Source organism: Centroberyx gerrardi, chromosome 12 (assembly GCF_048128805.1).
Source record: "Centroberyx gerrardi isolate f3 chromosome 12, fCenGer3.hap1.cur.20231027, whole genome shotgun sequence".
In the NCBI taxonomy this organism is placed as follows: Eukaryota; Metazoa; Chordata; class Actinopteri; order Beryciformes; family Berycidae; genus Centroberyx; species Centroberyx gerrardi.
The window spans coordinates 13585572-13596279 of NC_136008.1; the positions used below are offsets into that span (position 1 = coordinate 13585572).

The following is a 10708-nucleotide window of genomic DNA, read 5'->3' on the forward strand; positions in this document are numbered from 1 at the left end:
GGGACGTGCGCGCCGATAAACCAAAAGCGAGTTTTTTTTTTTTTAAATCAGTTCAATTAAGTCGTTCACTAACGAGTGTTGCAACTCTGAGTGGTGGTTAGGAGCGCAAGTTGTCTGTTTTGTCTGGCGGTGGCTCCGCCCATTGGGCTGCCGTCGACTAATAGCAGCACGTGAATCTGAATGCACCGCCCACCCGGTAGATTGAGACACGCCCTCCAATTGCCGCTCGCACTTCAGACCAAAGCCACTCCGGGACAGAAAAACAGAATTGGGTCCCTTACGAAAAACAACTATAGTACTCCGATGATAAAATTTTAGAAGTCAATATCACAGCAGCTATCGTAATATTATAGTGACACCATAAAAGATAAATAAATACCATAAAGTGTTAGGGTTAGATAAGGTGACTATAAACCACTGACACACTTTCAGTCCTTATTAAAGTGAATTATGTATCAGGGTTTTGTTCAGAAAATGAATTAATCAGATGTATACAGACGTTTTACAAAACAATCATGAAGTCAGCTCTCTCTTACCAGTCTTAACAAGAGACAAGAGAGTAGCCTAATTTATCTATAAAATCATGTCAGTGAATAAGGGAGCAAATAGGAGGGGTAACAAACATTAAATTATAAACATGGAGTTGATAAAAATGCAAGTGAATTCATAAAAGCATTGTGTTGTATTGGTTTGTGTTGTTGTTGTTGTGGTGTTTTGCTGTGTTGTGTTTTGTTGTAATTACCTATAATGTGTTGCTGTTGTTGTGCTGCATTGCACTGTGATGTGTTGCAATTGGCTGTGTTGTTGTTGTGCTGTGATGTTGTTGTTGTGTTGTTATTGTGCTTTATTATGCTGTTGGTGATGTGTTGTAATGTGTTGTGTTGTGTGGTTGTTGTAATGTGTTGTGTTTTATTGTTGTTGTGTTGCATTTTATTCCATTGTGTTGCATTGTGTTGAGTTGCATGGTATTACATTACATTGCTTTGCTGTGCATTGCGTTGTATACCTTGGTATGTTGCATGTCTGTGTCTTTGCATGATGTGTGAGTATGTGAAACACTGTATAAGTTGTTAACATGTCTCTGCAAATTCCTACACATATTGTAGATTGTATTTGGTGATTTTGACTCCCGTGTCTCTCTGTGTCAATCTGAAGGCAGAGAGCATTCTTCTCTAATTTATATAGGCTACTCCAAGAGATTATTGTCACTCATGTGGGAATTACTGCAGAGAGGTGTGTGTGGTCAGGCTGTTGTTGTCTAGGCCCGCTGGTGTACTGATTAGTGTTTGTCAGATAGTAAAGAATTATTACCATCTTATCAGTCAGCCTAATCTCACGGACTCTGCTTAGTCGCGTCTCCAGACAGGTAACGTTAGAAAACAAGCACACAGATGGAGTGCATGGAGTCACGTTGTGAGCCCAGACCGCGGGGTGTCAGCGGGATTGTGGCCCCAGCAGGAGGGGGCCTCCCTCGGGCCGGGATGGAGCCCAGCCTGCATGGGTTAGCTGGTTCAGAGCTCCAGAGCTCCCGGGAAAGAGGAGGAGGCGTTGTGTGTGTCTCTGTGTGTGTGTGTGTGTGTGTGTGTGTGTGCTCCGAGTGTCTGACTGCAATGTCCCTAGGCTTGGCTGGGCAAGCACACACACGCCCTGGCACCCTGACAGAGGCCCTGACACACACACGCACACACACACACACACACACACACTGACTGTAGATCCCGTAGGCAGTGGGGGGTTAGTCATGGCTGAGGGTGCTTTTCCATTCTATAATGTCTCTCCCAAAAAGAGGAAGAAGAGAAGGGAGAAGTGGAGAAAGGGAGTGAAAAATGGGTGCAAGCGGCCAATTTAACAAAACACTGACATCATGATTAAAAATGCCAGTAGATGATAGATTTTCCTCATTATTGAACTAAAAACGCTGGATAATTCCATCTATACAAGTGGCTACTCATATTACATTTAATAACATCTTTCACTTAGCTTTACTGGCATTAGAAACTGCAGTCTGAACTTTTAACAGGTACGGTATGTATTTTTTTCTCTCTAAGGAATGACTGAAATGCAAATACTGTTCCAGCAGCAGCAAAACTAGCTCGTGATTCAGAGGGTTCACTCAGGCTAACAGCAATAGGATCCCCCAGCTCTCACACATACACAACACTATGGTATGACTGTCAAACTCTCCCTTGTTGCCAACAGACTTCCGCTGTTAAAACATGGGATCTCCTCGACACACACACATCCCACCCAGCAAACACATGCTCAGAAACATACAACCCACAGATATACACCTCGCAGCCAAGAGTCGGATGTCTGGGATCTCCCATCACACACACACACACACACACATACATACTGTACACGCACACAAACAAATAAATACACACACACATACACAAAAACACCCACGTGAACACACACACACACACACACACACACACACACACACACAAACATACACGTCTTCTCTGTCAACTCTTATATCACAGTATTAGTGTTGTTGCCAGTGGAAACCACTGATGACTCTCAGAGTGAGACTTAATCCTCCCACAGCCCATAGAGAAAGACAGGCAGGGAAGACCAGAGATTCAGAGAATGACAGAAAAGCAAGAAAAGGAGAGAGGGAAAACCGGATGGCTCTGAAAAAAGCACAGAAAAAGCGTCTGAGGTGATGGAAGGCCCGGTAGCTCTAAAACTGGATCAAAGGAAGTCGTGGGAAGACCTGACAGCCTTACAAACTTTTTAGCAAACGGAAACCGGCTTGTTTATTTTCTAGGGACTTGTCTCCAGGCGTCAAAGTATCTGCCACAAGTTGTTCAACATGCAATGGAAATCCCGCAATTACATAACCGGAGTAATTAAGTCAAAAAGAAAACAGGCATCGTCTCTATTGCTCTGCCTCTACCTTACCTGGTGATAACTGGTTTTCTCCCCTGCTCTCCCACCCTTATATGTAAGAGAGACTGTTAAAGAGGAGTGGGGAGTGAAAAGATGTATGTATCAGTGAGGCGGGGACACCGGCGGAGGAAGAACAGACGTGTCAACCAGCCAGAATAAATGTTTTGATAAAAGGGGTTAAGGATATGTGGGAGAGAGCGATTAAAAAAACAGACCGGCTCCCCCTTAGCCTATAAAATTTTCAGTCTTGCTTCTCTCTCTCCTTCCTCTCTGCTCTCATCCTGTCAGCTCGAGGCAGGGATCACTGCTGGTCAGAGTTCTCCGCCTCGAGATGTGAAGATGTTCTCTCAGACACATACACACACACACACACACACACACACACACACACACAGGCACAGAAATGAGAAGCAGGAGTGTTTGCTTAATACAGAGGAGTGAAAAAATGTGCTACAGAAACCAAAATGAGGAGGAGTCAAACCTAGAGAAGAACACAGTGACACAAGGGAGTAATAGATACAAGATACATGGAATCACTGGGAGTCAACCACACAAAAACACAACAAGGAAAGAGACTGCGTAGTGGCTATTCACGTGAGCTCATACACACATCTGCGCACACACACACCCATGGCAGACGCACGCACGTGCACACACAATTTTTATTGGAGTCTGCAAAATGTGGCCGTGTGGGAGGGCGCTGATCCCTGCAGCTACCTCTATTGTTGCTGCCTTAGAAACGCGAGCTGTTATCCTGTTGATCACATCTCTGCCTTTTCTTGTCCCGTCTTTATCTCTTCATCACTCCCCGCGCCCCCGAGCCTCTGCCTCGGCTGCTGATATACTATATTTCTCCTTCTCTCCCTCAGCCTGTCTCAGGGAGAATAACCCCAGCTGGGTGGTGTGAGAAGTAGGTCAGCACCTCCACCAAAATCATGGTACAATGAATAGGCTATAAAGGATTAAAAGAGCTAAATCACTGTAATATGCTCCTTATTGACTCTGGCTAATCACAGATTGCATTTCGCATACGTGCCTTTTGTTGCACCAACCTCTGTCATTACCGCTAGCTTAAGCTTGTTAACACTTGGCATTGTTTCATCTACACATGGACAGCTTGTCACCCTGCTGCCCTCTGTCCCTTCATCCCCTGCCTCCTGTGGCCCTTTGGCCCTCTGGCTCATAGCGGCACACTCCGACAAGCTGCTCCTTCTCTGGCACCACAAAGGCACGTCCCCCGGCTCCATTCACGCCCATTCATCTGCATACAGGTGGTCCCCCATTCACACACAGGGAGGCACACTCCTGCTCAACAGTGCTCCATGTGTCTGATACCTGGGCTGGCCGGGGGCATCTAGTGACACTTGCATTAACAAACTTAACTTGAGGTAGTGTTTCTTCTCTGGCACCTGACTTACACTATAGTAAAGACATCAAAACTATGAAATAACATAAATGGAATTATTCAGTGAACAAAAAAGTGTTAAATCAAAACTATCTTTAGATTCTTTAAACTAGCCGCCCTTTGCCTTGATGGAAAGGCAAAGGCTTTGGAAAGAAATTCATACATAGGCATCAACTTTACTATTTGCAACAAATTTCAAGCATTTAAGCATAAGCCTTTAGATCAAAATGGCTTTAAGATAATGAAAAACATAATACATTCAATCAGGTGTGTCTAGTGTAGCATTAAGCGTCTTAAAACATAGACAGCTGGAAAGACGCCATCCAGGCTTGTTTCCATGCATGTGTGTGTGCGACACACAGGGCAAAGAAACAAGAGCCGGGCACGCATACAAACAAACTAAAACAATGTTGCATGTGTGTGTCGGTAGGGGGTAAATGAGCCCCCTCCTCCCCCCTGCTGGACTAACACTGTCTCACTATTCAGACCACAGGAATCATTAACTCGCCCAGTCAACAGGCACACTTCACTTGTTCGCTTCGTTCTCCCTCTCGCTGTCCTCCTTTCTGTCTCCCAGGGACTCTCGCTCACTCGCCCACACACACGCACACACACACACACACATACACACACAAGCACGCGCGCACACACACACACACACACACACACACACACACACACACACACAAAGCCCAGTGAAATATTTAACCAGGCTGCTCAGCTTGCATTGCCGGCCCTTGCCATCATTTGTTATATCTCTTTGTCTGTCTCCCTCTCTGTTCTCCCTGCTCATCTGCTGTCTCTGCTGTCTTTCCTTCCTTTTCTTCTCTTCTGTTCATCTGTTCACCTATCTCCACGGAGCCCTCGTCAGCCTCTGGCCACAATCTACTAAGCGCATCTCTCCCCATATCCTTTACTTTCTCTTGTTTTCTCTCACACTGACTCTTCTCTTGACTGTCTCCCCTTCCCTTCCTCTCTTTTATGCTCTATTGCTCCCTTTCAGCTCCTACTTCCACCATCTTCATGCGGTCCGGTTCTCCTCTCGTTGCCTCCCTCCCTCTCACTTCCAATCTTTTCTTGTCCCTGTTTTTCTTTTTTTCCCCAACTACCTCAGGCAGTGCATTTGTTAGGATAGAATCCATTATCCTCCTCCATCCTCCCTCCCCCTGTCCTCTTTATCTCTCTCTCTGTCTCTCTCTCTCTCTCTCTCTCTCTCTCTCTCTCTCTCTCTCTCTCTCTCTCCCCTCTCATGCTCCTGGCTTTAGCCCTATATTCATTAACATAGTGTTAATGATCCCAGATGGGCTGACATGTACTCTATGGGGGCGAAGTGTGACTGGCTTCTTCCAAGGGTGTGTGTGGGCGGTTGTGTGCGTGCGTGCGTGCATGCGTGCGTGCGTGTGTGTGTGTGTTTGAATTTGTGTACATGTGTGCATGTTTGTGAGTGCATGTGCTAATATCAGCATTTGAGTAAGAAAGAGATTGCTTGTTTCTCTCCTGGCAGTAGATTGCTCTGTTATGTGGATATGCGTCTGTTATGCCCCTCTTTCAGAAACCCAACTATAGAGTCGAACAGACTGCAGCCGAGCAATGATGAAAGTTCATGAACAATTTGTTTGTTTTGAGCAACTCCTTTGAATATGAAACTGGTGAAGGCAGCTCTGATGCACCTGTGCTTTATCTGCAGAATCAAACGAACGAAACAAATCAAAGAAAAAGTCCTTCTTTTCACAGACTGAACTCAAAACAGCTAACTCCAAAAGAACTCACAAAGAACAACACTGCAATAGAGGAAAATGACTTATCCTTGCACACTGATTATTGGTTAGAGCAGAATTTCCCAACTTTGGTGTCAGGAGCCCATGTTGGGTCCCTTGATTTTAACATGGGGATGCTTGAAAAATTCTTAATCAAACAAAAGAGACTGCAATTACATTTTTTAGACATGCAAACTAGACTTTAACAGCCTTTTGCCAACACAGACGCCACTGTAAAAGCCCATGCAGGCTAGTTGATATTTATCAACTGTCTCCTCGAGGGATGAAACATTATTTTTGCTCTATAGGCTTATTCTAAACATCAGTATGTAAATATACAATTTTCATTTAGGTGTTTTCTGACCTCAGTATGGGGTCACTTGCCAAACAAGGGTTAGAGTTACACATATCAATATATCAATGATTGAACAAGTACTATTTTTGGTGAAATGACCCACAGACCCCACAGGCTTATCCATAGACAAACATGTATGATATGTTAAAGGTGTCTATGGATAGGATCAGAGGGGCAGCAAGTTAAGAGTTAAAGCCTGCTGTAGTGCTGCTAACCACGTTTAGGTCTTGTGGCACAGACACACACACACACACACACACACACACACACACACACACACACACACACACACACACACACAAACTGCTTACGGGTTACGATGTTACAGGTGCAAGGGCAAAGTGCATGTATGTGTGTCACTGATACGTTAGCATTCTCTAAATGCATACACACATTTCTTGACCCCCTCCAAATATAGTTTACAGCATGCTCACCAGTAGCATACACCCAAACTTACACACAGTAAAACCTAGTGTCCAGCTTCAGCCCCTCTGTAGACCTGCACACATTCTCCATCTCATGTATTCAACCCAACACCTCAACTTTATCTTCTAGTTTTCAAACTCATCCCTGCACTTCTGTTTTTTTCTCTCTCTCTCTGTGCTTTTCTTGTCAGTAATTTATCCAGCCCTCTCACACTGTTGCTCTCTCTGTCTCCTGCTCCGTCTCTCTGTTGTTTGTTTGTTTGTTTGTCTGTCACTAGCACGGTCAGGCTCATTGCATAATCGTGCAGGCGCTTAATTAACAAGAACACTCGGTCTATCACTTGCCATGTCAGGGGCTGTCCCTGTTCGCCTCGGCACGTAAATGCACTCCACACACACACACACACACACACACACACATGCTATCAGTCTCTTTTATCTAAACCATCATCTTTTCTTTGTTTTCTCAGTTGAGCAAACAAAACTGCAGCATAATATGAAGTGCCACTATACAACACAACACCTGTAGATGCAATTACTGAAAACAACGTCCAATATAGCACAGACAGATCCACCCACACCCAGCGACACACTCAGCCAACAACCCCCCCACCCCACCCTCCAACACACACACACACACACACACACACACACACACACACACACACACACACCTAGGATTACTGCTGCTTTGTTGTAGGCTACATCTTGTATGCATTTTTTTTTTAGTTTTTAAGCAGTTTCACAGCTTTCGCAAAAGATCACAAAAGATCACACTGTGAAGAGAATGATAATAATGATAATGATACAAAGAGACCCTCAGAATGGAAGCACAGATGTGATTCTTGAAGAGGTTGTCTAATGAGAGACTGGAAACGAATTTAGTGAGCACAGTCCATTAATAATTGATGCCCACTCTCGTCAAATAGGAGATGTGTACTTGTTTTTCGTGTGTTTGTGTGTGTTCTTCTTGGCACAGAGAGTGGTCACCATGGTGATCCGAGGGTCTCCTAACTCGCACAAGTGGGAGGTAGCAATGTCTGGGCCAGCTATAACACACACACATGGATATATACACACACACACACACACACACACACACACACACACACAGCACACAAACACACATGCTGAGAGGTTTGGGTGGTTTATCCTTGGCAGATGGATACATGCACAACATGTTCCTGTGGGATTTTCCACACGGCTGCCAAACCTGATCAACAGAGGGTCACCCACAAACACACAGATACACACACTTCCCTTCTCTTGACTGATTTATAAACTTATAGACACTGATATTACAGAACTTGGTGCGGACAGGCTGGGCTTCCGGTGTCCTGATGAAAGCGGTAGATGGGTTGTGTGAAGGTTAGGTCAGATTTTTTGGAGGTTAGAGGGAGAATTGGAGCAGGCAGTAAGGGAAAGTTCAGTTGGGGTGGTGGTCTCCTCCCAAACTCTAACAGCTAACAGATGGTGTCCTCTACCAGAATGGGCTAATGAAATAAAAGACCCTGATTTGGTTAGACTCACACACACACACACGCACACACGCACACTGGTCCTGTAAGCAGAGGGACTCATGGGGATCTGAGGGATGTTTTTGAGATCATTCAGTTACAAGAAAAGGGAGGTTCTGCTGGAAGAGTAATTTCATCAGGGACTTTATTCATTCAAATGAAATGTTCTTCTTCTCTGATGTGGGCTTTTATTGGGCTGTCAGAGATGGAATATGCTTATGACAAAAGTGTCTTAGTCACTGTGGCATGTGACGTGAGGAAATCAGCGCAATTTCAAAAATGCATGTGATGTAATACATTTTGCAAAACGCACACTCCTTGATCATACTTGATTTTGACAAAGACAGCTCTTGAGATTTGAAGAATTTCATTCCACTGAAAAAGTAACACCCAATCTAACAAAATGATTGCGAATGGAAAAAATGCAATGGTACTTTTCAAAGGCTGGTAAGTAACGTAAGTCCAAGGATGACAAAAACAATCATAGCTGAAGTTGATCATTCACTATCTCCAGTCTGTGATTATCATTCTCTAAAATGGATGTTTATCATTTTGAAATGAAACCCTTCATAAATTTTCCAGTTTTACAGGGAGAAAATGCACTTTCTGTCATGACCTTTTAAGTGAAGGCTAATACTTGAAACCTCCTCCTCCTCCTCCTCCTGGTCAACAGTGTCAGTACAGTGGAGGCATGTAATCTAATACAGTCCTGCAGCCAGGGGGTCAGGTTAGCTGGGATACATGTAAAGGCCAGGTCAGGGGTAATACAAAGGACAGTACAGGAGGGGATTACTTACATCCTCAAAGTCTCTATTGTTACCCTCATACGATTAGACCAATCGCATTACTGCGTCCATCTTTGTGAGGGGGGATAAGGTATGAAGAGGGGGCGCACTAAGTCAGGTTATAACTGGCTTATGGTTAAAGGAGTCTCAAAGCACTATGGATCATCTCTCTGGAACTCTCAATATTTGTCTGCTAATCTGACAACACCGCACCTCGCTTCAGCCTCCTCACATCTTTTATTATTTTAACCTCAACCGGAGAAGATGGAGCGGGAGAAAGGGAGGCGATTTAGAGTCTCAGAATGAGTCCTGCGGCGTCGCTGAGGACGGATTTTATGGTCGTCTCTGTGCATGTGGGACCCCTCCTCTCTCGGCTCCTCTCCTCTCTGTCAATGGAATAAAGGAGCTAATCCCATTATTGGATATTACACTTAAGTGGGTTAACGTCAAAGGCTACACTCCTCACAGGGATGTTTGTGTATGAGTGTGTGTGTGTGTGTGTGTGTGTGTGTGTACATTCAACTCACTCCAAGGTGTACTGTAGTTTGTAAACAGTACACAGTGGCTGCATGTGCATTGCTCCGTATCAGCCAATGGAAGATTTGGGAATAATTAGGGCAAACACTAGCTTATGGCCTTATCAACATCGGCTTGGAAGGATTGTCTGCAGGATTGTGTGTGTGTGTATTTAATTCCACATGTGTGCAAGTATCTTTGTTTGTGTGCATTTCATATCTGCACACAAATTTCATTTCTTGTGTTTATCTCCAGTTTTTTGTTATATTAGAAGAAAATAACCTGCTCTTCTTTTTATTTCCTATCTGCGGGTCTATGATGTGTGTGTGTAAGATGTTTGGCCGGTAACCTTGATATCTCTGCAAGCTGTCTGTTTTAGCTCTGATATGTGCCATTCTGCCTCTCTCTCTTTGTATGGGAGAGAAAATCACGTCAATCTCCACTACGAAATGCCATATTTAATGTTGCCTTGCTTGTCTTAAGAAGATTTCCAAATCACTGGGGTCCACAGGTAAATCCAGCATCTATATGATCCACCAAGCAGCACTTATGTGTATTTCAATAAAATGCCAGCTTTTAAAATTGATTTGCACTGCTGGCCACCGCTCTGCACGGTGTATTTTGGGGGGAGGAAAATTGGTAGAAATAAATGCAGAAAACTTGAAATTTCATTAAAGTGCAGCTTGGTGGATGATATGAATGCCGAATTAAGCAGTGAACCCTGACAGAGAAGCTCTCAAGTCAAGCTCTCTCAGGGTTCTCATATTCTGCAGGGTGTGTATGTTTGCTGATAAGCAAGTCACCGTTAAACTGGCTTTGTAATTGCAGATTTTGCAAAGAAGATTGACGTGACATTTTCTCCCATACAAAGAGACAGAGAGACACAGAGAAAGAGAGAGAGAGAGAATGAACGTATTGGAGCAAGTCCAGCATATACTGTGATGTGTCTCTGTAAGCTGTATGGAGAAGTTGACTGTTTTCTCTTCTCCTGTTTTCTCACTATTCTGGGAAAATCTTAATTGCAGTCCTCTCATTGTGGTTGGCTCGCTG

General features: G+C 44.2%; 1 protein-coding gene across 1 annotated transcript in view; it reads right to left on the reverse strand.

Moving 5' to 3' along the window:
• efna1b (ephrin-A1b) overlaps positions 1-76 on the reverse strand; it is a 12381-nt gene extending 12305 nt beyond the window's left edge. The window contains exon 1 of the mRNA XM_071911208.2: positions 1-76. This exon is cut by the window's left edge and continues 182 nt beyond it. The gene's annotated coding sequence lies outside the window, so the exon portion shown is untranslated.
• Positions 77-10708: the final 10632 nt, after the last annotated feature.